Source organism: Myotis myotis, unplaced genomic scaffold (assembly GCF_014108235.1).
Source record: "Myotis myotis isolate mMyoMyo1 unplaced genomic scaffold, mMyoMyo1.p scaffold_m19_p_3, whole genome shotgun sequence".
NCBI classification, from domain to species: Eukaryota; Metazoa; Chordata; class Mammalia; order Chiroptera; family Vespertilionidae; genus Myotis; species Myotis myotis.
The window spans coordinates 204,004,334-204,031,834 of NW_023416335.1; the positions used below are offsets into that span (position 1 = coordinate 204,004,334).

At 52.6% G+C, this 27,501-nt stretch overlaps 1 protein-coding gene across 6 annotated transcripts in view; it reads right to left on the minus strand.

Annotated features, from left to right (window-relative positions):
- Positions 1-27,501, minus strand: part of LARGE1 (LARGE xylosyl- and glucuronyltransferase 1) — a 428,233-nt gene that overhangs the window by 273,241 nt on the left and 127,491 nt on the right. The window lies entirely within an intron of this gene.

Here is a 27,501-nt window from a genome sequence, read left to right on the forward strand (position 1 = left end):
TGCCAAAGCAGGGGACCTGCAGGAAGGGGTGCTCAGTGGCCTGAAGAACTGGTTTCAGAAACCACTAGGCCTCTCTGGGCCTCAGGGAAAACAGCCGATTGCTGCCTTCCCATCATCACTCAGCTCCCTCCCAAATGGGACCTCCCACAGGTTGGCATCATGCACCTGACACTCCCCCACGGCCACAGGGGGCGCTGTGGTACTGAAACACCAAACTGCCTGAAGACCTGGGATGCATGTGGAGTTGTCAATTTGGGGCTATATTTTTATTTTTTTTGGTTAATCCTCACCCAAGGATATTTTTCCATTAAATTTAGGGCTATTTTAAACAGCACTGCTAATGAACCACTCCCACAGGTCTCACTCTCCCCTTTTCTTTGGGAGTCTGTATTCGGGGACAGCACATTCCTAAAACTAGAATCACGGAGTTAAAGGGTAAGATGTACAACAGGCAGCTGACTCCCGCAACACAGAGCCAACCGCCATTAACTGAACAGAGGCTTTCTGTGGTTTCTCTTCAGCATCACACAATGTTCAGTCAGCCCCACTGCACAGATGAGAAGAGTGATGTCATGTCAACCACAGCGACTCGGCCAAGGCAAGACGGTGACTTTGAGACACGGCAGGAAAAGAATCTAAGACCCGGTCTCTCCCAGTTCTGGTATATCTGCTGGATTGCTCTGATCTTTGAGTTACCCCATCCACAGCAACAGCTTTTTTTATTAAATACTAGAGGCCCGGTGCACAGATTCATGCACCAGGGGGGTCCCTCAGCCTGGCCTGCAGGGATCAGGCCGAAACTGGCTCTCGGACATCCCCCAAGGGGTCCCGGATTGCGGGAGGGCGGTTCTCGGGTGACACCCCCCAGAATCAGACTCCCTCCTCTCTGGTTCCGGGTGTGTCACCTGAGAGCTGAAGCTGCCAAGTCACCACAGCTCGGCAGCTCCTACGTTGAGCATCTGACCCCTGGTGGTCATTGCACGTCATAGCTACCAGTCGGACAGTCTGATGGTTGCTTAGGCTTTTATATACATAGGTAAATGAAAATGCCCTAGCTGGGTTTGGCCCAGTGGATAGAGCATAGGCCTGCGGCTGAAGGGTCCCGGGTTCAATTCTGGTCAAGGGTGTGTACCTCATTGCAGGCTCAATCGCTACCCCCGATGTGTCTCTCTCACATCAATGTTTCTTTCTCTCTGTCTCTCCTCCTCCCTTCCACTCTCTCTAAAAATCAATGGAGAAATATCCTTGGGTGAGGATTAACAAAAAAAAATAAAGATAATTATAGGCCAGGTTCTGGACCGGGCATTTTATCCCACATCCATCCAAGTCAGCGAGACACCCACAGCGAGGATGCTGCCGCTGACAAAGCCAGTGCCCACCTGCCCCTGAATGCTTCACACACGCCAGCCACTGAGCAAAGTGCTTTACATTCCTGTATTAACTCTAGATGTCTATGCAGCGGGCATCAAGACGCCCAGTTCATAGATGAAAGGAATGAAGCTCATAAAACTGACTTCCCCCAAGAGCTCCAAGGATCACAAATGGAAAATGCGTCCATCAATAAATGGACTTGAACACAGGGCTGCCTCCAGAACCTAAGCATCTCACTGCAGCACTAGGCTGCCCCTGATTCTAACAAAGCCCGGTGGGCGGCGGGGAGGGGCTTTCTAAAGAAGACAGTGAGGAAATCAGCATTCCCCGTGGGTCCGCCTTCCCGGCTCTGTGCTGGCGGGGTGCAGCTGGAGCGGTGCTGCGTTTATCTCCGCGGCGTCGGACGGGCTGCATACAAATGCACGCCTTTCTCTTCTGAGGGCTGCTTCCCATCACAGCAAATGTGGATCACAGGATCAGCCGCATCCCAGCACGATCCCTCCTGGAGGAAGGCTCAGAGGGGCCCTCTCATCGCAGCCTGGGAAGGAAGGGACGGCTCCCTCTCAGGGGCACCCTGCGCAGTGCAAAGAGGCGAGCCAACTAGAAAGCAGAATCGGTCCAGAAAAGGAGAAGTCCCAGCCCTGCCAACAGCTCAGTGTGTGACCTGGGAAAGCCAGTCTCAGCCTCGCCATGGCGGATACATTACTAAACAAATAACTTGATGCGACTTCAGACGCCCCCCCTGGAGGAGGCAAGGGGGAGCCTAGTAAAGACTGCGTAGCTTTAAAGGGAGGAAATGATTCAGCAAAACAAGTCGAGATAGCCAGGTCCCAGGTTTTTGCACAACTAACCTACCACCTTGTCCTTTTCCTGGCCATGCGCCTGGGACTGGACTGCCTTCCCTGGCCCAAGGCAGCTACCACCTCAGATGCTTCCGGCCCCCACACCAGCCCGCCTGCCGGGACTCCTGCAGACTCACAGAGGTCTGAGAGAGCAAGCATGACCTCCATCACCCGTAAGAACGCTGTCATCTCCCAGAATCCCGAACAGGCTCACCAGCCCGTCCAGCTGAATGATGTCATGCCAAACAGAGAAATGGGGCCCTGGCTGGCTTGGCTCAGTAGATAGAGCATCGGCCTGTGAACTGAAGGGCTGAGGGTTCGATTCCGGTCAAGGGCACGTACCTCGGTTGCAGGAATGATCCCTGGCCCCAGTCTGGGCTCATGCAGGAGGCAACCGATCAATGTGTCTCTCTCACATCGAGGTTTCCCTCCTCTGTCTGTCTCTTCCATCCCTTCTGCTCTCTATAAAAATCAATGGAAACGTATCCTTGGCTGAGGATTAACAAAAAAAAGCAATGGGAGGGAAAAGGGGGAAAGGCCACCCCATGTGCCACTTCCCTTCCTCAAAGTCCTGACACCGACTGCTGTGCCTGCTCTGGGCCATCCTTCTGCCAAGTGCTAAAGAGGGACCTCCTGGGAGCACCCCTGCCCTCTGCACAAGCACCCCACCGCTTTGCTGCATGATCACCGGGGAAATACAGGAGTGCCCAGGTGAGGAGGAAGAGCACCCAGCACCTTATCCGGAATTCAGGCAGCCGAGCGGGGCTGCCGGAGACTTATTTCACTGTCACTCAGAAAGCACGTCTCCTGGTGTTCCCACTGGAAACGGTTCCAGGGTTCCTCCTACTGGGGTCCAGGGCCACGTTCACAGTGCACAGCGGAGGTTTTCCAGGCGCACGGGAGGCCAGGCACCCGTGCATCACCCCCCTTCCTTTCTCCAACTGCTCTGGCTTCCCAGCCAAACTCACTCCCTGCTCCCAGTTCTTTGGAATCAAAAGAACGTTTCTTAAAAAAATCAAGCTGTTTTGGGAATAAAAGTGTCGATTCATAAATTCCCCACTTGGCCTTGTCTACCTGCAAACACACAGAAGAGTATGGGGAAGTAAAAGAAGAGGATTTTGTTTCTCTTTTTAGTTTCCAGATGGGACTGCTGCCCACTGGCCACCCACACACCCAAGGGGCTGATGTTGCTAGCGTGACTTTAGTAGTGCCTGCAGACCTGGGGACCAGCGCCCCCACAGCACAGAGGGCATCGGAGAAAGACAGATGGAAACCAGGAAACCAGCATGTACTTGGCTCTGGGACGGTCTGCAGAACCACCAAGCAGAGACCAATCAAATGCACAGGTGTGCACACCTGCCAGCGGGCCTGAGTGGGCCTCAGAGGGGCTGAGCGGGTCTTAGCAGGACAGAGCAGGTCCTAGAGCAGCAGTTCTCAACCTTCTGGCCCTTTAAATACGGTTCCTCATGTTGTGACCCAACCATAAAATTATTTTCATTGCTACTTCATAACTGTCATGTTGCTACTGTTATGAATCGTCATGTAAATATCTGACATGCAGGATGGTCTTAGGCGACCCCTGTGAAAGGGTCGTTCGACCGCCAAAGGGGTCGCGACCCACAGGTTGAGAACCGCTGCTCTAGAGGGACTGAGCGGGTCCGAGAGGGGCACAGACGCTGGACCAGGCTCATGAAACCTGAGGTGCTCAGAAGGATGGAGCCCCACATGTGGCCCCACTAGGACCCTCAGCATAAACTCCTGTGGTCATTTGCTAGGATGAACCAAGCACATGGTCTGCAGGAGGAAAAATGCTTTCAGCTGAGCCTGGCGCCGTCTCGTGAACAGCTTGCACAGGTCGAAGAGAAGATGCTGACCCCAGTGGACCTGCCATTGGCAAGGGAAACTAATTGTTATTACTGTGTGCCCGGCAGCGAGTCCGTCTCCTGGCAGTGAGTCTGTCTACCGGAAGTAGCGCCACGGATGGTGGTGGTGCTGGTTAATGTGTGTGCAAAGACCTGACAGAGGCTCCAGCCTGAACCTGCCTTACCTGGCCTCGCCAGGTCTCCCCACCATGTGCCACACACTGTCCCCTCAACATGACATCACCTGCCTTCCGGTGAACTGCTCTCTTCAGGTGAATGTCACGGTATGAGGCTGCTAGGGCTGCCATAAAGTTCCACAGTTTGCATGGCTTGAGCAATGGAAATGTATGTTCTCATGGTGCTACAGGCTGAAAGTCCAAGACCAAGGTGTCAGCAGGGATGGTTTCTTCTTTTTTTAAATATACTAGAGACCGGTGCACGAATTCATGCATGGGTGGGGTCTGGCCTGCCCACCCCAATAGGGGCCCATGGGGCTGGGCGGGCAGGGGGAGGGGCCTTGGGCAGTTGGCTGGCCCCAACCCCAATCCGGCCTGGATCAGGCTGGTTGGCTGCCACAGTGCGTGTTATAGTCAGGGGTCGAACAGGTTGTCCCACTGTTCCGGTCGCTGGGCTTTTATATATATAGATTTTTAGTGATTTCAGAGAAGAAGGGAGAGGGAGAGAGAGATAGAAACATCAATGATGAGAGAATCATTGATCAGCTGCCTCCTGCACATCCCACACTGGGGATCGAGCCCACAACCCAGGCATGTGCCCTGACTGGAATCAAACTGTGACCTCCTGGTTCATAGGTTGGTGCTCAACCACTGGGCCACACCGGCTGGGTGGGTTTGTTTCTTCTGAACCCTTTGTCCTTGGTGTAAAGATGGCCATCGTGTGTGTGTGTGTGTGTGTGTGTGTGTGTGTGTGTGCGCGCGCGCGCGCGCGCGTCCTAATGCCCTCTTCTTATAGGGACACCAGTCACACTGGATTAGGACCCACTCATATGATCTAATTTTACTCAACTGTCTCTTTCAAGGCTCTATCTCCACATACAGACGCCTTCTGAGATGCTGAGTGCTAGGATTTCAACCTACGCATTTTGAGGGGGACACATGTAACAGTCATTGCCATCTTCATACCACTGATGAGCATGGGGAACACAGGAAGTCTCAGTGGTTTGCTAGAGGGAAGAAGATCTCAAAAGAGTGACACAGGGACTGGGACCCAGGGCCCATCTAACTTTATCCCATGGAGTCACTGGTATTGAGAATGTCAAGACCACTCTAGGATTCAAACTGCTTTTTGTTGCGCCAGTAACTTCCTATCAGCATAACTCATTCTTGCCTATTCATGGTTGTCCAGGCACCTGGTTGTGCCGAGCTACCTGCTCTCCATCGCAATGCACCAATTTTAATAAGACTTCCACACAGGCCACTCCACTGTGGGGTCACAACAGCCTCCCCCCCCCCCGCCCCCGCCCGTGAGCTCCCGTTTGATGGATGCCCACGCTCCAAATTGGATTCCATGCTTCCTAGGACCCTCGTGTTGGTGCCTCATGAAAAACCTCTCGCACAGCAGTTTCCTGATAAATATTTGCTGAATGGATGAACGGATGGATGAATAAAGTGGTCAAGGTAACCTCGAAAGTACCTTCCCAGTTTTAAGCTCCATGATTCTGCTCCAGGAAGACTGATGGCTGTATCAGATCCAAAGCAGAACTTTTTTCTCTATTGAGCACCTTCCTCCCAGACAGCCAGTGTGTCAAGCAGCATCACCCAGTGACATAGTGTAGTGCTAAGAAATGGCCGAGAGTAACGGCCTTTGCCGGGGTACAGAAAGATGGAAAGTCCTGGGACCCATTACACTTTTCCCGTAGAATTAATCTCAATGTGACTGTGATGTACTTTCCTCTCTCACAGATCCTTGCTAGCTGGAAAGAAAAAAAAACAAAGGAAAAGTTCACCGTCATTATCGAACTCCACTGCCCCTGCTGTGTGGACTCCTATTGGGAAAATACCACTGTCATTCAACAAATGTCTGTGTGAGCGGCTCCATGAGCAAAACTACCACAAGCAGGTTCTAAAGAAGCAGAAGACCACAGCTCATGACAGCATGGCATTTGCCAGAAATTCAAGGAGATAGAGAAAATTCAAGATTGCAGAATAATGTCATTAATACAGAGTATATCAACATGTGTAAGCCTTTGCAGAATACCCATCACCAGGGTAGGGCTAGGATGTTACAGAATAAAGGCTTCTCAGAAGAGATGTGGTGAACCAAAGGAGAGACGAATGCGGAAACCTTGGCCTTGGCCCTAGAAAATAGCGAGGTCTGCGGGGCTCGGACATGACCGTGGACGGGGATCAGCCAGGGTGCTGAGCAGGTTAGGAAGAGTGATGTCGTCGAGGAAAGGCTGGAAGCTGTGCCATGTGTGATAGGAAAGGGATAGTGAGGAGCTGGCTGGCTGGGGAGGAAGCGAGGCTGAGCCCGGCAGGCACAGGGGGTCCTGGAGGACCACAAGTGGCCCTTCAAACCAAGGCGTTCAGCCTGGATACAACGTGCACCAGAAACCCACTCAACATCCTGAGCCGAGGAATACGACAATGCGAGTGGTTTCTGGGGAATTAACAGCACGGCTTTCATTGGAGTCGAATGAACCAAAGGAGTGGCCCCAGTACCTGGCCCCGGAATCCTGTACTCCAGAGGAGACAGCAATGTCCTTGAAAAGCAGAGTGCGTTTGGACAGGAGGTCGCTGTCTCAGCAAAGGGGTATCAGCGCGGAATATAAATGTTGTGTAACATTTTTCTCAGGAGGCCAGTTAAAATTTTCAGACATTTCCAAAGCAACAAATCACAGAACTGGAAAAGGCCTTCGACAGCAAACTGTGCCAAACCCTCGTGTTAGAAAATCATTCATTCTTCATCTATTTGGCCCCCCTGCGTATGAGGTGCCGTGGCAGGGATTGCCAGAGAGGCAAAGGGGTGAGAACCGCTGGGCTCCAACTGGATTCCTCACAGGTGTAGCAGTTTCACCCGGTGACCAAGGGGAACCGAGGCAGAAGAGGGAGAGGAGTCTGTGCTAAAGCAGGGGCTGTGCCAGGACAAGGCGTGACCCTGCGGCTCTTGTGTTTTATAAACTGTGGGAGCCAAGAGATGGAGGGATGGAGGGATAGGGGGATGGGGGGGATGGAGGGATGAGGAGATTGGGGGATGGAAGGATGGGGGATGGGGGGTGGATGGATGGAGGGATGGGGAGATGGAAGGATGGGGGGATGGAGGTGGAGGGATGGAGGGATGGGGAGATGGAAGGATGAGGGATGGAGGGATGGACCAGTTCCAGACAGGGCTTCAACAAAAGAGGTGGCAGGGCAGAACCCGGGACTCTGAGAACAGACTGGATTCATCCTCTTTCAAGGGCTCTAACCTCTGGACTACAATCCTCTGCTACACCCAGCCCCAATCCAGAACTCTTCCTACTCTCATTGAAATGTGTCCAAAAATACTGAATGGAATGAAACCAGAAATAGGGGTTGATCATTTTCCTGTAGAAAAGTGAGGTGAGCCCAGCCGGCGTGGCTCAGTGGTTGAGCACTGACCTAGGAACCAGGAGGTCAGGCCACATGCCCAGGGTACGGACTCAATTCCCAGTGTGGGGCGTGCAAGAGGCAGCCGATCAGTGATTCTCTCTCATCACTGATGTTTCTATCTCTCTTTCCCTCTCCCTTCCTCTCTGAAATCAATAAAAATATATATTTTTTAAAAATAGAAAAGTGAGGTGAGTTGCCCACAGCAGAGGAATTCACACACAGCTGTTCAGGAAAAGCAAGTACTGGCTACGCAGCCAGTGACATGAGCAGAAACACCTGAGACTGGACAGAGAGAAAAGAGCAGGGAGCAGGGACGAGAACACAGAAATGTCCATTTTAAATAGAAGTTGCTTCTTCCAGCTTTCTGAAAAAAAACAAAAATAAATACATAAATAAATAAACCACAACAACATGAGAGCTCATGGTTGCTGTCCATTTCGAGGTGCACCATTTGATGGATGAGGACATTGAGGTCCAGGAAAGTGGAGTTAATTTGTCCCAAATCACACAACTGGTAGAAGCTAATACCAAGACTCGACCCCAGGAAGTTTGACATAGAGAGCTTTACGCTCTGCCATGACCCTATTCAACAACCCCGTGAGGCGGAGAACAAGACGGTGGAGACACCTGGTAGGGAAGCCAGGAAACCTGGATGCCAGGCCCAACACTGACCCGAATGGCCTTGGGCCAGGAAGATGACAGGCTCCTCGGAAGACAGGCCTTCCCTGAGCACAGGCAGCCTGGAGGCAGGCAGGGCCACGGGTCGTGGGACAGAGGCCTTCAGGAGGATACACGCTCAAGAGGAGAATGTTCGCTGAGGCCAGGGACTGGCTGCGAGGTGGGACAGAGGACAGCCCAGGAACTGGGCGGTGAGGGAGCCACACACGCTACTCCATCATCCGTGGAAAACCATCAGGAAGTCTCGTCTTGGCTCCGAGTGGGGGTCAAGACATAGAAAAGAACAATGGAGGAATCCAAGAGGTTAGAGTCACAGCAATTGAGAAAGGGATGGAGGGAGGGATGGAGAGAGGGATGAAGGGTGAGGAGGGTGAAGGGATAGAGAGAGGGAGGGAAGCGGGAGGGGAGAGGGAGTCAATGAGGACAGGTACATGTTGGTACCATGCATTCTACCTGGCCAACGTGAAAAGTTACTAACATAGCAGTCTTTCAAAAGAGAAAGTAGAGGCAGCACAGGGGGAATGAGAGCCAGTGGCCTTGGCCCCCGCACTCAGCGGCTGCAAGGGGAGTCAGGTTTAAATTGTGGTCCTGCTGCCTAGAGCCCACGGCCTGCAGAAATCCGCCTAGCGTGGAGCTGTACTCACAGAAGGTGTGTCGGATACGGGTCCACGGCGACAATGACAGCTGCTCACTCACAGCCCCCTAAACCGCCTGTCCTTGTGGCTGATTGGTTTTGTGCTAGTCCACAAAGGCTCCCCGTGATGGGCCCCTCTGTCATGAGAGCGCAATCCCATCGCTTGAGGGATGAGAATGGCCAAGACGCTCAGAGCTTCATTTCATATCTATTTTCTTATAATCAATCAGTTTTATTTAAAAAGGAGGAGGGGGGAGATATAGCTGCAGACCAGGGGAAATGGATACAGCTTAGAGAACGATTATACATAATAGCCCCAGAAGGTTTAGCTGTTCGGATGATCATTAAAGAAATGAATGGGGTTGGTTTTTAAAAAGGTTCCAGCTCCCCCTGCATCCACCAAATCAGACACAACGAAACGAGAAGGGCTATTTCCACTTCTGGACCCACGTTCTAGTGTATCCCAAACAGCCCCTCACTCAGCCCCTCCCACCTCTGCTGCCTCTTGGATATCAATGCAGAGCTCATCTCTGGCTGCCAGAAGCAATGAATGAACATTTTGGGGCCGCTCATCATTGCGGTTACCGGCGGCTTATGTTTAAATGCACCGGCCAGCACACCCTGCTGGACCCAGGCTGACAGTCTAATTACCCTCACAATTCCTTCATTGTCTAGTTGGTGGTTGCGTTATAGGCTTTTTTTTTCTTGAGTCATAAATAGCCAGTCCATCTATCTGCTTCCTCTTCTTTGACAATCAGCATTTAGCAAGGAGCCCCCACCAGTCAGCACTGGTGGTCCGAGCAATGGGGGACCAGCTCCTGCCGCCCCACGGAGGTAGCTACCACAGAGGAAGTCGGCTCTGTCCTACCTCGGACACCCGAGGCCAGAAACGGTCTCCCTCCTCCGTCACATGATCACATAACTGCAAAGAAATGAAAAAGCCCATCTTCCTCCGGAAACATGGAACGGCCAGCTCTGGAGTCCGACAAAACTGGTTCGAATCCTGACTGGTTTGTCTGGGCACCACTGGGCACGCCCCTTCCCTTCCCTCATCTGTCAACTGTGGAAAAGGATGTTAGCCACTTCCTAGGACTGAATGGCCACAGTCAACACTGAGACAAAAGACACCACACAGTACACTGGAGACAAAGACCAGCAATGACTGGTTTGATCCTATAAAAACTAAACTAAGAACGGTCATATACGTTGACCCGAGTCACAAACCAATCAAAGAGGTAAAAACAAAATGGCAGGATAATCTGCAACGTCCAGGTCAAAGGGACTGTGATAGCATCTCCTATGGCTACCCAACCCGTCCTCACATAGGCCTGCTGTCCTGTGGCCTCGCTCACCCGCTACTTCTCCAAGAACAACCAACCACACATGGACCTCTAACCCATCCAAACCGCACTCTGGCCTCCTCAGCACCCTGACTTGCAACCCCTGAACTCAGGTTCTGGCAGGATGCGGGGTGGCTATTCCATGTGACTGAGGAGCGGGAGGAGGGAAGAATGGGCGGGAATTCTTTCTGAGCACCGTTATCTCATCACCACTGCCCCCAGCGGAGTTTGGGCTCATCAGCCCTTTACTCAGACTGAGAGACTGCGGCTCCCACAGACTCATTAACCCATGCAGCTTCGCTTTGTCTGCACCCCACTTGAGAAATGTGAACTCAGCTCTGAGGGCCTCCGAGGCCCCCCTGGCTCCCTCCAGGCTGTCCTCCGAAATTCAAGTCACAGGAGCCTCTCTCACTCCTCAGCAGGCAGCTGCCCGGAGGCCTTGTTTGCAAGCCGTGGAGAGAAACAAGGAAAGAAACAAAACAGGAGCAAGAAGTGGTCGGGAAGCAGGCAGACCTGAGCTCGCTCACCTGGGGGAATCCCTGGACTTCCACCCTGTTCATCTTTTACGTCACACAATGAGGGCTGTTCCCCCCAGATCCTCATCTCACACAACCAGAAGCTGAGGCCCACAGAACAGAATAAGCAGTTGGATGGGGTCACTCAGCCACTTCCTGGCCAGCTCAGGACAGAACTCGGGACTTTCCCCAGGTCTTCACATCAACACGCGACAGCTCACCACCAACGGGTCCCCTTCTCCCAGGCCCACTGGGCCCGCCATGGAGGCACAGCAGGTCCCTGCCACCGTGCTTCTAAGTGAATGTCCCTCGGGGCAGGATGCTAACTGGGTATTGGGGTAACACCTGGGCCAGTAGCCGGCCTCTTGTGCTCACGCTGCCCACCCTGCAGGCAGCCCTTCTTCTGACCTGCACGGCAGACATTCTCCCCGGCTCCTCCACTGCCTAGAGCGGTGGCTCCCAGACTTACGCGGGCCTCAGAGCCACCTTGAGGGCTGGCTGAAGCGTAAGCACCCTGGGCTGCACATCCCCGAGGCACCTGCGGCGAGAACCTGGAGCGGAGCCCGGGAATGCGCATTTCAAACACGTTCCGGGTCAGAAATTCTCTCTCCCAAATTTTCCAATCCAGTGACAGGTGGAAGGATGGTGAATCAGAGCCTATGGACCACTCCGGCGGCATCACGCCTGCGCCTGCGCCGGGCTGAGGTTGCTACTCTTGGACACACAGCTCAGATCTCCCCTGTGACCACAGACAGATGGCGCCGAGCCAAGGACTGGTGCTCACACGCTGTGAATCCCAGCTGACGGCGGGCTCTCCTAGGAAACCTCTCCAAGGAGCTACAAAGCATCCACAATTTATTTAATTTTGAGTTAATTCTCCATCACTAACTCCTAATTCCCAGTTCATGTTTCCCTCTAGATACGCCATTTCAACTCTTTGCACAATCAACACTCAAATTTCCACCTCACCCCGTAGGCTTCCTGAGCGTGGATACAGGCAGCCTTCGCTTTGGGAAACAGGGGCAACCCTTCACGTCAATGCCTATAGAGTGACTCCTATGAGGGCTTCCACATTTAGGAAATAAAATACACTACAGCAGTCAGATCGGAATTTCAGATGAAACTAATAACTTTATGTTAGTACAAGGATGCCCCATGCAATACTTGAGATACACTTATAGTGAAAATTGTTAGATGCGTATCTGAAATTGTAATGAGCAGAACCTTGTATTTTATCTGGTAACACTGCTGCACCTGTGTACTCATTCAAAAATATAGAGAGAGTGTCTACTAGGGTTCCTTGCTAGGAATGCAAGCCAGATGAGCAGGGGTAGGCGGGAAATGTGTAAAAACTGGCCGCTGGGGAGAAGATGCCTTTTAATGTTTGCTTATGCGTGGAGTTCCTGCAACCGTCTTGCAAATATGAGGGGCCAGAAGACCGGCCGAGATGCCCATCCAGAACAGCGTTACTGAGCCACAGAACCGATGGCTGCACCACCTACCTCCAAGGTGTCCTACATGAGACAAACACATGCCTATTGAAGCCACTGTTCGCTGGTCTCTCTGTTACTAGTACCCAAGTGAATCCCAACTGACACACAGCACAAACTGCTCTTAGCCATTGGTCTTACATTCTGCCCCTCCCTCCCTCCCTCCCTCCCTCCCTCCCTCCCTCCCTCCCTCCCTCCCTCCTTTCCTCCCTCCCTGCCTCCCTCCCTCCCTCCTTCCCTCTCATTCATCCAACCGTCCATCTAACCCAGCCGTGGGCAAACTACGGCCCGTTTGAAATGAATAAAACTAAAAAAAAAAAAGACCGTACCCTTTTATGTAATGATGTTTCTTTGAGTTTATATTAGTTCACACAAACACTCCATCCATGCTTTTGTTCCGGCCCTCCAGTCCAGTTTAAGAACCCATTGTGGCCCTCGAGTCAAAAAGTTTGCCCACCCCTGATCCTACCCCTCACCCACCACTACGGTGCACCATTTACGTATGCACCCTATTTGATGGTGCAATACTCTAGACCTGCAGGGAGGCGTCACAATTAGTGCCTTTGGCTCTCAGGGAGCCAGTCACCACTGCTTCCCATCAGGGCCTCTTCTGGAAGGCACTTTGTAAGTCTCTCAGCTGCCACCAGAGTACGGGCTTCGTTCCTTCACAGTCTGATAAGGCCCCAGACCCTCTGCTGGCCCAGTTCTCCTCACCTCCTCAGTACTTGCTGAAGGTCAGGTGACAACACTGTAGAAATCCCCAAAAAGCCACAGGAGCCCTTGAGGGCCCATAAATCCACTCCCGGGCACGCAAGTTCCCACAATGGGACAGGAGTGCTCTTAGAAACAGGTTCTCTGAGAGCTGTTTACCCAACACACACTTCACTGGCATTTACTTCTCTCTCTGATGCAACAAATAGAAAAGGAAACAACGCCTGAAGGGCAAAGATTACCAAAACCTCACCTGGCACCACGGAACCAATCACGTCCTAACATTTTCCCCAGCATGTTCCTCCAAAGGCATGTCCTCAAGAGCCTGGCTGTCTGACCCCATCCCCACCCCACCCACAGCATTCGCCATTCATTTACACCCGAGAGAGCCTCTTCTTTGTCATCACTCTGCTTTTATTCCTGCCACCTCAGCTCTCAAGCCTTGCTCTTTGTCACTGCTGGGTTCCTGCAATACCTCGTGATATACACCATTTAAGAAGAGGCTCAAAAATAAAAAATATAGAGGGTCAGTCACAATACTGCAGTGTGGGCAACCTTTTCCGACACACTGCGGACAATCCTAGGTACTCGCTATACTTTCCCTGCATCAAGCCAAATGTGCTATGATTTACTGTCAGCTCACAGCCCCTATTAAGATATTGACTAACTATGTCCAGAGAGCAAATGCCCAAACATGTCAGTACCTCCAGGTATCAATCAAAGAGACAGACCACAGCCGAGACCCACCTCCCCCCTGAGGACTCCTGCTAAGTGTGGTCCATCCGAACCACAGCCGGCCCAGCACACCACCACACTTAGCAGAGACTAACCAGATGCTGGGGAGAAAGCCAAGACAGTGACCAATTGACGCGGGCATGGGGGCTGGACACACTGGAAGGCTCAGGATGAGGCTAAAATAATAAACAGACAGGAGGCTTCTTAGAGGAAAACTGCTCACATGGAGGATAATTAATTAATGTGTTGACTGGACTCCCAGAGGCGGTCCCAGAAGCTGAAGCCTCAGTACTTTTAATAGACTGTGGTTCCTACTGGGTGGAACCAACATACGCCACAAAGAGCGGGCTGGATGCATGGCCAACAGCCTCGACTTCTTCCATCCTGACCTGCCATTATTTTCTGGAGGACGAAGTGGCTATCCCACCCCAACCCCAAGTCCATAGCTGTGTCCCACCCTGACACTGTCCTCCCCTCCACAGGTTCTATCAGCCAGGGGTCTCTGATCCACAATGGCACCTGGGAGCTTCACCCAGCAGTACTGAGCCCATCATACGTATTCTCAGGGGAATCCTATATAATTAAAGCCTAATATGCTAAGTGTCTGGTGGTCCAGTAGGCCCTTCAACCAACCAAAGCATAACATGCTAATGATATGCTAAGGCTGCTCAACCGCTCACTGTGACATGCACTGACCACCAGGGGGCAGATGCATCAACCAGGTTAGCTTGCTGCTGGGATCTAGCCTATCAGGACTGAGATGGGCCGGACACACCCTGGAGCCCTCCCGCTGTCCCTCCCCAGCTGGCCAATCTCCCGCGTCCCTCCCCGGCCCTGATCATGCACCAGTGGGGTCCCTCAGCCTGGCCTGTGCCCTCTTGAAATCTGGGCTGAGGGACCCCCAACCCAAGTACACGAATTTCGTGCACCGGCCTATAGTTTTAAATAAGACACACACAAAGAGATGCTATTAGTGACAGGAGGTGTCTAAGCTGGCTACATACAGAGCTGGGCTGGTGGACCATACTGGGTTGTGCAAAGGAAGAAAGAACACAGGGAGCTGCACAAGAGGAGGAGGGAGAGGAGAACTCAGCTGATGAATAAAGAAAGGCGGAGAAGGACAGTGTATGGTATTGGGGAACAAGAGAGAAAGACTGGGAGAAAGTCAGAGGGAAAGATGGAGAGACAGAGACAAGAACAGAGAGCTAGATAGACCCTCATGGCTTCCTACATCCCTGAGGAAAAAGCCCTGATTTCCAACATTCCAGGTAAACACTGAGCATGACTTTCTGCTCCTGGGTTTGGGGCACGTACATGTGTCTCATCACTAACCCAACCATCCCCGTTTTCAAACCTGAGCAGAGCTGTATGGGTGGCAACTAAAACGGGCAGGAATAGAACGGGCACCACCATGCATCACTCCTCCTGAGCTAAGCACAGAGGTCACTGCCCTTTCGAGTCAAAACAGGCCTGCATCCAACACACACGTGCTGAACATCTTCTACGTCTCTGACCTTGTACTTAGCGCCAGGTTCAAGGGACGAATCAAAGCCCAGCTGGTGCCCACCCACAGGGGGCAGGGCAGAAGGGAGCCGTCCAAGGCCACACAATTATGATGCGGTCTGGGAAGTGCTATTTATAACCAACGTTAACAAGGAGGCACGTGAAACGGAGCTTCTGCCAGCAGGGGACAGGTAGGCGCTGGTCAAGAACGCCATCCTGGGAGAAGCAACGTCTAAACAAAATCCCAGCAAAAACCAAGAATCAGCTGGGGGAAGTGAGGAGAGCAGGGGCATTCCAGGCAGCCGGACTCCATTGGAGTGCTGGTGGCTCCTCCTGGTGGGGGAATTTACACCACAGAAATTGGCAGATACTGCCTACCAGGGCCTTTTTTTATTCTTTTCTAGGAGTTGCTAGAGCAGTGCACACCCTGGAGAAGGAACAGCCCCCAGGGCCCAGGGAGAGAGGGAGGCCTGCCATCCCTGAATCTCTCATGTAATCACTTCAGGACCCGGGTTACGTCCAACGGAATTCTAGAGACTACCACCCCCATACTATCTTTCTTCTACCAACCGGTTCATTTCTACAGGCATTTTTGGAAGTCCGACTATGTGCAATGTTCTGTAAGGTGTGGAGGTTGAAATAAGAATGAAATAGGCAGTGTTGATTCCAAGAATCTTATACGCAGACACAGCTATGATGCCAGGCAGATTTGGGTAAAGAGTAGTGTGCAAGGTGCAACCAAGGAATCCTGATAAAGGGGAAAGGGGGTGTGGAATTTGGAGAAGGACAAAGGCAGTGCTGGAAGAAGGTATGTGTGCTGGGCTTAGAAGGAAATACCTTGCCATCCATACAGCCATTCGGGGCCCCTCGTCTTCTTCCATGCCCATGCATTAGGGTGTCTTTGGAGCACCCCACTCATACCCACAGCTCCCAACACCACCTTCAGCCTGAGGAGGGCCTGGCCCTGGGCATCAATGCAACTGGGATTCATCACTGAGCCCAGCCCTTGGTGGGAAGAGAATGAGGGAGTCTGGACATACTAGCAGGAAACCTAGGGGGCGAGGGCTGAGCAATCCGGTTCTCTGCTTCAAAATGGAATGAAGCCAACCCGTCAGCTGTGCGATCCGCGAGGAAGGGCAAAGGAGGCTTAGTGGAGAGAGTGTGAACCAGGGAGGAGCCCCCAGGGACAGCATGGTGGGACGGGGTGAGGGGGTCAGGAAAACAGGAGAAATACTGGGACAGTGACGAAGGCGGGGACACAGCCTGGGGAGCAAGAGGTGCGTGGACAGCGGAGCGTGCCGCAGTGACGATGCCAGGTGGAAACGAAGCAATCAGAGGAGCGACAATGACAGGATGCACGCTTTCTCCCCTAAAAAGTCTGCATACAGAGGTGGGAAGGGTGAGAAGAAAGAGCACCGAGCAAAGCAGAGACAGAGGCAGAGTCCCAGGACGAAGGGCATTGAACACGAACATAACAGGCCTTTCCCGATGTGGCCGGCGATGCTGTGGGGTCAAATGTGACCCAGGGTTGTGGGCCAGGACCCCACAAGCTCGCCCTTCATGGCCTCATCTGTAGGCCCAGGTGGGCTCATAACCAGGCCTGAATTATCTGCAGGTCGAGAAGGGAAGGGCTGCCATTGAGTAGCAGAGCACCACCCAGAGAGTCTGCACTCAAGCTGAGGTGGAGTGCCTGAACGGAGGAAAAAGTAAACTCCACACGGCACCCACTGCAGGCCCCAGCCACTGCATTCCCATCGGGGACTCGTCGGTATAAAGCAAGTCTTCGATTTCTCACATAGCCCGAGTTCCTGAAGATGACAAGACTACAGAATTTCAGAAATGCGACAGTTTATAGCCTGCAACACACTCAAAACAACATTAATGTAATGAACTGAAACACTGGTGAACTTTTTAGCACATTCAGAGTTATTTACACTGAGAAATGCATATCTAAGGACTCCGTGCCTAGACTCAACCGGAGATGGCACATCTATCTTTCAAAATGTTAATTTGCATTTCAAACTTTGAGCTTTCATACAGAGAAGTTGGCTTGTCATCAATGAGCTGTAACAATGCTTTGTCTACTCGGGATACAAGTCCCTTATCAGAGGTATGATTGCAAATATTTTCTCCTATGTTTTAGGCTGTCCTTTCACCTGCTTGCTGGTATCCTGACTTTTTTCAGTTTTTGATTGTGCTTTTGTAACCAGACAATCCATGGGTCCGGGCTGCCTGTCACTACGTGAGCCAATTCAGCAGAGACAGGGCTGAATCATATGAGCGTTTGTTCCAATACTGCGGGCAGGATGGGAGAGCAGCAGGTCACCCACAAAAGTCTGCTCTGCCCCCCACCATAAGCCAGCTGGGTAGGGGGGCAAAAATTACATGGGGAAGTAGGCAAAACGGTAAGGCAAACAGGCAGTGGGTAGGTCTTCAAAGGGCCAGTGATATGCAAAGGACTGGGGCTCTTCAAAGGGCTGGTGGCTCTGGTTTCTGCAACAAGGTTGTTAATCTTTCCATAACAGGCTCCCTGATGAGGAGGATGGACTGTATTTCCAGGTGAGTTCCCAGGTCCCACGTGTAACTCCCAGCCAGGTTAGAATGTGCCTTCTTTAATCAGAACAAAACAATCACGGTTAATAGAGCATGATTAATATTTCTTATCATTATAGCTGATCCCCAATATTCTATTTCTGCCTCCTATCACTTTTGGCATCATATCTAAGAAATCGTCACCTAATCCAAAGTTACAAAAATGTATTCTTATTTTTTTCCAACGAAGAGTCTTATAGTGTTAGCTCTTATGTTTATTTGAGGTCTGGGATCCTGTTAGACCCCAGAGCAAGGACGATGGGCCAAGTACAGAAACTCACCAGAGCAGGAAGCCCCGGTGCCTGGCAAGGGGCAGAACTGGGCAAAAAAGACTGTCACCCCCGGGGTAACCTCCCTCCCCTGGCATATCACTGGTCATGGGGTTTGGACCCCAGATCTTCCATATCACTGGCCGTGCAGTTTAGACCCCCTGACCTTTTCCTCCTAAAGACAAAATCTAGGCCTCAGTAGTATTTCAGCTCCAGGCCCCCCAAAATAGCAAAACCAGACATACAACAGCTACCGTGACCAGCTACATTGACTAATGACCCATGCACCAATCCGTGGAGACCATGACCCTGAATGAGCACACCTGGAAAGCTGATGGGTAGTCTATTGAGACCCTCCCCAGACCTCCCCTAAGACTTCCACCTGCGGAAAAGAGATAAACAAGCCCAGGACCAAGGACCCAGTGAGCGCTCTCCCTCCAAGGAGCACGCCCAGGCCATTCTCCCACAGGCACGTATCCCCCCCACCTCTAAGGGACCCCATGAGACTTGCAACCAGGAGAGCCATGGGCAGCAGCACATCCCCTGAACCTGTCTCCACGGCCCCCTTTTCTCTGTGTAGCCCTTCCCTTTGGATAGCCCCGTCTCCTTTCCCCTTTTCCTTCAATAAATTCAATTTTCTTTAATCACCATCTGAGATGGCTATTTAGCCGGCCCGTGCACCGCCGACTTTAACCTTTCCGATCCATTTGAGTTGATTTTCAGTTTTAACCTTTTGAGGTGATGGCAATCCACATAAAATCTGCTGAACTCTCCCAACACCAACCCACCTTATTTTACAGATTCGAGAAAGGAGGGGCAGTTTGCCCACGGCCACACGGCGAGTTCTAGGCATGATGGACTCAATTCCAGGTGGGGAGGCAGAGACGATGTTACTTGATTCCTTACAGTACATACTTGTATGTCAGGTAATCCAGTTTGGTTCTTAGTGCTGTCGTTTTCTGCTAATTTCCTTTATTATTGTTTTTCTGTTGTTCATCCTTACATGTGGATATTTTTCCATTGATTTTTAGAGAGAGTGGAAGGGAGGGGGAGAGACAGAGAGATGATGTGGGAGAGATACATCGATCAGCTGCCTCACACACGCACCCTGACCAGGGCTGGGGATGGAGCCTACAACCCAGGTACATGCCCTTGACTGGAATTGAACCTGTCCGAGGGCCAATGCACTATCCACTGAACCAAACCAGCCAAGGCTTCTGCTAACTTAATGTCCTGGGAGTCCCTCAGAGTGAGAAGGCTGTTGGTGAGATGCCAACCATTTCCCCAACCCAGGTGTGCTGGAAGGCTGAGAAAAGGCCACTCCCACCAAGCACAGGGCGGTAAGAGGACCTGAGCGGTGGTGTGGGTGTGAGGGCTGTGTGCTAGTCAAGAGGGGTAGTGGTTATCTGAGATTCTTCATTTGGAGAGAAAGTAATCATGCCCTCCCACAGCTGGCATATGGCAGCCAGCAGGGCTCCCAGGGCCTCAGCTGACCCCTGGGGGGAGGAGAGGGGCGGAAATGGGAAGAGGGGACCATGTCCATCCTGGCATCTCTGCTTCCAAAAGGAGCATTCCTCTCCTCCGGCTGGAGTCAGGCTTCTTGGGTACCATGGACCATCCCCACTGACGCCCGCTGCCCCAGCACGATCTCCAACAGCATCCTCCTCCATTCTCTACAGCACTCCAGTCCAGTGCATAATAGAGTCTCGAGGCGCATGCACGATAAGCTATTATTAGCAGTCAATTCACAGGCAGAACAGCCTGGGGTGCCGAGCTTTGAGGTAAGCCTCCTTCCCATCCTAATTCTCGGCCTGATCCTCGGCGTCTCCGCCTCCTGCCCCTGGCATCGGAGACATAGCATGAAGAAGGCACCTGGGAATGGGTGCACCTCTCCAAGGGCTGACAGGATTACATAAACCCAAGAGCCCACAGCCGCCCTGCTCTGGTATTCTCAGCAGCACCAGGACAATGAAGCTGGGAGCCACCAACTGACGGAGCTGTTCATTCCCCCTCCTCCGTCTCCTGGCAGTGGTCTTCAATGACAGCCTGTGATGCGTGGACGCAGAGAAGCTAAGGGAGGCGAGCAGAGAAGTGACCCTCAAAAATGCGCCCGTAGAAGTAGATGAAGGAGCTTCCCACAGACACTGGAGCAGCTCCTGGCTCACAGGGGGGAGGGGAGTGGGGGTGGGGGAGAAGAGCAGAGAAACATCCAGCCCCTCCCCGGGCCTGATGAAGATTAATATCTCCTCCCTGACTAGATGAGGAGGCTTAATCGCTGCTATTAATACAAAATCACCGAGGGCCAAAGATGGGGGCGTGGAGGGAGGTGGGGGACGGGATGAGAATACCGTGCCGAAGCTACAAGGATGCGCAAACATCAGACGCACGAAGACGGGAGTTCTGAAGACTGGAGAGTTAGCACGGGCACCTGCTGGCCGCGTTCAGAAGTTCTTCCTGCTTTTCCCACTAAGACCCTTTGACCTACTTGGTTGAGCAGGCTGATCTCAGAGACCACGGCTGGGTGATCTCCATGGACAGACTGACCCCCCCCCCCATCCCGGCCCACCGTGCAATCCCATAATTCCAAGCACGACAGCTCAGGTGTGGGCTTCCAACCCTGCTCCCCATGACCTTCAAGACCCAGCCCAGGAGGCCCTTCTTCAGGAAGCTTTCCTGACATCCCCAGGTAGTTACCCATCATTCCTTTTCGACTCCCAAAGACAGGCACGCCCACTTCTAGTACAGTCGTTATCTTGGATTGCAATTGGAGTCATCGCCCCAAGAAGAGCCTGCTACTCTTAGACTTAAATTCTTGCTTATCATCCTGCAGCCTCCCTTACCCATTAGGCAATGTCTCCATCACCTAACACGTTTCCTCCGAAGACCCATCATTCCCAGCGAATGACCACATGGGGGAAGGTCAGTATCACCCAAGACCAAGAAGACAACAATTTGTCTTGAGGGCAGGGACCATGGCTTAACCCTATTGGAGTCTTTCTCGGACTCTAGTCCAATACCAAGCACATACTGGGCACTTACTCGATAGCTGCTTCCACATCTCACAGGAAAACCGGGGAACAGGAAATGGAGGCTCAAGATCAGGTGGCTGTTGCCCAGAGGGGGCCTCAGCACCCATGGGGAAATATGCAAACACATCACGGGTGACACAGGTCTTACCTGCACAGGCCTTACCTGCTCCAAGTATCGGGACCTTTCTCAAGGGGGAGGTCATATAAGAAAAGGCAGCAAAAGGGGAACCCCTGCACCCCACTCCCTACTAATCCTCACTCACCCCAACTCTGGGTGACTTTTCATCTGAGATAAGCTCAGGATCCCTGACTCCCCCGATCCCACACCATCTGACCTCTGGGCTGGAGGGCTGGGGAAACGGGGAACTGGCCTGGAGAATCCCAGGAGGGCGGCCCTGGACAGCTGTCATGCTTGGAATCATGGGATTGCATGGGGGTGGTGGTCAGTTACCCCCGTGTTTCACAGAAAGAACCAGAACCATCTCATTACGTGGAAGAAAACTTCCCAATGTGAAGGGGACTCACTTGGCATTCATTCAAGAAGACAAATCATCGTGAAATTGTGTCTGATGAACCAATACACCTGCTGTGTGTATGACCACCAGCACACTGCGACACAGAGCACACATGTGTGTCATAAATGCTGCGGCCCCAGGGAGGCCTCTGTGCCTGGCTCTTCACTAGATTACAGTCTCGACAACACTAAAGCTCACCTACACTTAGAAAAAAAAAGGTGACACCTCATGTAATAACATGCCTCCCAGGTGGGCTAAAGAAGACACATTTACAAAGTGACGCTATCATCCCCACTGTGTGCGATGCACAGTAGGGGATTTAAAGAGGCCCCAGAGCCACTCTGAAACCATCGAGGTGTTTTCATGCTCACAGGAATGGAGACATCTACAAAAAAACTAGCAGGTGAAAGATCCCGTGTGAGTTGCCTGGGGTTAGCGGCAAACGTCTCCAGTGGAATGGAGGCTTTCCTGACGGCACAGGTGTGCTTGAGCCAAGTGCAGAAGTGCTGAGCCAGCATCACACCAACCCCGCTGGGCTGAGTCTTTGAGCAGCAAGATTCTGGCTGATGCACCAAGACACTCTCCCCCCCCCCCCCCCCCCCCAGGACTGAGCTTCCTCATTAAGCCAGGGGCGGGCAGACCCGGCAGGAGGGGGTGCGGAGGGCCAGGCGTGCTGAGGTGGCACAGCCAGGGCACCTGGACATGCAGCTGGGAGGGGGGAAGAGCGCTCTCCGTCTCATTTTGTGCCTCTTTCCATGGCGCCCTGCTGGCAGCCAGTCCAGTCCAGTCCAGCCGCAGGCCAAGTGAGGCCTCTGCTTTATATTTATTGGGCAACAACTATGTGCCAGAAGGGATTCTTTATCCCACATTTCATCCGCAGTTACAGACCTGAAGCGTATCGATAAATGACTCATCAAAAATAAAACCAATAAACAGCTAGCTGCGACTTACTGAGAGCCCGATATGCGTCAGCTGCCTGCATAAATCACACTTGGGCCTCGGGATAAACCGATATGGAAGGTACAGTGGATCCCATTTCTACACGAGAAGACTGAGGCTCAGAAAAAGTAAGAGGTGTGCCCGTGGTCACAGAGGCCGAGGGGCACAGACAGGTGTCCAGCCCAGAGCTTCCTGCAGAGCCCTGGCTCGCTGTCCTCCCTCTCAGGCGATGGACACCTCTCTCAGATAAGCGTGGCAATGCTCAGCACACGCGGGAAGCCTTCCTAGCTCCCTCCAGCCCAGGCTTTCTCACGCTCCTCTGTGCCTTCCCAAATGACGAAATGCCCCCTCATGGGCTCAGAACACTCTCACCGCCCTGCCAAACCTCAGGCCCTCCTTCCCCATGAAGCCCGTTTCCGGCCTCTGGCCCGTGCAGGGTCCCATGGCCTCGTGCGCTGCGTCATCACAGTGCCCGCAACATGCTGGGACGTCTGTAGTCCTGTGTCATCCCTACATCCAGAGAAATGCCCTACTCATCTCTGTTCACTACATACATGCTACTGATTATCATGACGGGGCGGGGGGGGGGGGGTAGCCGTGGGTGGGCTCTAAGCCAGACAGGCTGGGTCTGCACCTCGGGGCTGGGACCTAGGACCAGTTCTCAGCCTTGTGCGCATGAATGATGAAAGGGGGGGGGGATGATGACGGGACCTACCTATCTTGAGAGGAAAATGCGAGCACTTAGAACAGGGCAGGAGGCGAATGCTCCCCGCGATCACCCTCGTCACCCTGCGGAAAGACGACGCAGGAGCCTGCTTCTCTCACCTGGCACTGCACAGTGCCGGAGCAGACACAACCCGCCCTGCCAGGGCCTCGCTGCTCCTACCTGCCCCGGGAGCCTCTGGGAAGCACTGCAGAGCTCACCTGGGGCCAAGGTGGAGACCACGGGCAAAAAAGACGTCTGAACAGGACGCCACTAACAGAGGCTGCTGAGAGCAAAAGATAAACTTTGTAAATACTCACTCCCGGAGATCCTTACCAGTCCGCCCCTTCATGCCACTCACCTCAGAGTGTTCACTCACAACGTGAAATTAAGCGGCAGGCGGGGGAGGTGCTTTCCTCCCCCTGAGCCATCTCATTCCCAGGACGGACTCCCTCGCGGCCCCGCCGTCTGGGCACGAAGGAGGGCCTGCCATCGGGGCACTGGGTTCTTTCTGGAGCACTGCTTTAGGGAGTTCAGGACCCAAAGTGCCCCGAGTCTCGCTGGAGCGAGGCAGGCAGGGCCTGCTGGGAAACATCCATCACAGGGACGGCTTCTGGGAAAGGACAGGCAGGGAGGGGCAGGCACCTCTACTTCTCGGAACAGGCTGACCCTGTCCACTCCTGAAGGCTGGACCCAACCTGCAGCAGAGGCAACCGCAGGTAAGCCCAGGGGCAAGCAAGGGAGACCCCGGGTGTGAAAAGAAAGAAAGATGAGCACATGTGGGTCTGGAGAAGGGTTGATCTAGTACATTTTCCAGGGATAGGGAAGGGTTGTTTATACACGATAATGCCCAGCTTTTCCCCAATCGCCACGGACAGTGAAGGCACTGTGGACAAAAAAGGGTGCTGTGAGAAATCATAGACGCCTAACTGGCAGGTCATGGTGTGTAGCCACGCCCCAGGCCTGTAACCTCTTTCCTGGTGGGTTTTAAGCCAGCCCTGTCCATTGTTCTTGTGCATCGGGGTTAACACACCTTTGAAAGGCCAGAGGAAGTGCCCCAGGAAGGCGTAAGCACTCTCCAGAGAACACATCATTTTGTAAACCATCTGTAATCCAATCCCCACCTCGCTTTCTCCCACCTCCACACAATCTTCCTTCCTTTCCCTCCTCAAGTTCACACGCATGAAAGAAACTGCAAAACTGTTACTCTCCGAGCATCTGAGGTCAGCAACCGTCATTAGTTGGCTCAAATAAACTCACAAGCATGTGCCCCAGGTGTGGAATGTTTCTTATGTTGACAGGGCCTTCCACAGAAAAGAGAAAGACCTGGAACCAAGTCAGCTGAACAGGCGGACCAAACCCTGGAGAGGCCAGGAGAACTCGACTGCCTGAGCTACATCTCAGCTCCACCACTTCTGGCTCTGACACCTTGAGCACAGTCCGGAACTTGTCTGTGCCTCAGTTTCCTCATCTGCAGAATGGGACTATCAGGAAGCACCTTACAAGGCAGTGGTGAGGAACAAAGGAGTAAATACAAGTCAGGGATTTAAATGCTCCATGAACAGTAGCTAATGAAGCTGACGAAGACACTAATTTGAACAGATCCGCACATGCCTATGTTCACTGCAGCATTATTTACAATCACCCAAATCTGGAAACAACCTAAGTGTCCATCAATAGATGAATAAAGGTGTGATATATATCTCACATAGGCAGAAAAAGTAAAGGAGAATAAAAGGTACAAACTTCCAGTTATAAGATACATAAGCCATGGGGATGTAATGTACAGCTTAGGGAATATAATCAAGAATACTGCAATGACTTGCACGGTGACATATAGGTACGAACTGACCGTGATGATCACGTCGTAAAGTACGTAAATGTTGAATCGCTGTGCTATGTACCCAATACTAAGAGAATACTGTAGTCCACTATAATAAACAATTTTTAAAGAATAAGGATTCAGAGGTGACTACAAAAAGGTGAGACCGCACCATGGGAAGGGTGTGGAAAACAGTAAATATTAATAATTTATCTAGCACTTCTCTAAGCAGAGCACATCATTATTTCAGTCCATGCGGCAACTCTGAAAAAGAGGGAAGTTACGTAATGAGGTGCAGTTAACACGAGAAGTGATTCACAGGAGGGAGGGTGGTATCTCCCGAACATTAAAGGGTCAAAGGAGATGAAGTCCAAAGGCAGGCTGCCCTGTGAGACAAACTGTAGGCGCTCAATCAGTGCAGTCCTCGCCAACCTGGTCATTACTGAGTCTAAGTCCCCGCCCCGCCCCCCAGAAGCTTCACTTGATCCCATCAAACTTCCCACATTTGCCAGAAGATAAAGGGTCACCTGAGGTGCGTGTTAAAATACAGACCCCTCCCTGCACACCTCGCCTGCACAATCTCCTCTGCACACCTGGGCCAGGCCCTGGCAGTGTATTTTTCCTAAGGGCCCCAGGGTGAGCTGGGAGTCTGTTAACTGCCTCAGGTGATTCTTTATTTTAAAAAAATATATTTTTATTGATTTCAAACAGGAAGGGAGGGGGAGAGAGAGAGAGAAGCATCAACGATGAGAGAGAATCATCGATCAGCTGCCTCCTGCACATCCCACAATGGGATCAAGCCTGCAACCCAGGCCTGTGCCCTTGACCGGAATCGAACCTGGATCCCTTCAGTCCTCAGGCTGACACTCCATCCACTGAGCCAAACTGGCCAGGGCAACCCCAGGTGATTCTTAAACCAGAGATCTAGCCGACATCTTTACAGGCAGGAGGAGAAAATCCTCGCTCAGATGCCTCTTAGCTTAGCAGCCAGAGGCAAGTCCAGCCGCAGAGATGAAGTCTGAGAGCAGGGTCCAGACCATGCCCGGGTCCTGAGAGAGGAGCCCTGCCCACCTTCCCGGCCTCCATCGGCCACCCCCTCTCCTGCTTCTCTCCAGCCCAACTTCCCCTTGCTGTTCTGCAAAGGCACCAAGAGCCCTCCACTTCCTGCCTGAAACGCCCTTCCTCCTGACCCCCGCCCAGCTCAGAGAGGCCGGTCCAGCCGGCGTCCTCCCCACCCCTCACCAAGCCTCGTCCCTGCCACTTGCACAGTCATCCCAGGCGGCTTTATTTCTCTGTGGCACGTATCACCACCCTCGCTTTAACTGGTTAATCTTCTCTGTCCACCGGGAAGTGAGCTGCATGAGAAGGGGGAGAAGCAAATGGCATACCCTCCGTCCCTCCTGGGGCGGTGGGAGGATTCCATGTGCATGAGAAAGCTTGTGCTCAATAGCGCTGGCTACCTAATCAGAGCTGCTACCCAGGGGTGCCACGGAGAGGCTCCCTGCCCGGGGTGTCCCTGCAGGCACCCGCCTGGGCTCTGCTCCATCAAGAGAACTCGGGACTGCAGGACAAGGGGCATGGAGTGCCCTCTGCTGGAGCGCAGATGACAAATACCCACCAAGGACCCTGCATCCTCAGGTCTCTTCCAGGGAGTCCCTGTGTGAGCGACTTTGTGCTTCAGAGCTCAGGCAGCATGTCAAACACAGCTGAACCCTGCCCGGCCAGTGTTGCTCAGTGGTTGAGCGTCTACCCATGAACCAGGAGGTCATGGTTGGATCTGTGGTCTGGGCACGTGCCCTGGTTTCAGGCTTGATGCCCTGTAGGGGGCGTGCAGGAGGCAGTCGATCAATGAATCTCATCGATGTTTCTATCCCTTCCTCCTCTCCCTTCCTCTCTCTAAAATCAATAAAAACGTATTTTTTTAAAAAAAGTTCGTGGACCTACTCTATGCTAGGCACGATGGACTCCTCCTCATCTGCACAAAGACCCTGTCCAATAGGGAACAGCGTCCCCACTCTTGAGGAGCAATGGGGGCTCAGAGAGGTTAAGTTATCAGCTAAGGACACACAGCGTTTAAGGGGAGGTGGGGGAATAAGAGCCACGTGTGCTGACTCAGCTACAGCCCCATCAGACAAAGCTTCTGTTAGAGAAGCGACTGAACTCTGCGTCAGAGGGTGGTCCTTTCCTCTTCGTTCCTCTTCAAAGTCCTCACAACAGGCCCTCCAGGTGGAATTTAACTTTTTCCAAACACGGCCACTGGGCCCACAGTGAGCTGCGGGTGCACTGTGACTGGGGCTACGGTACATCTCAGAGCCCCCTCCTCCCGCCCTGTCTCCTGCACACCTAAAGGGAGACTGCCGG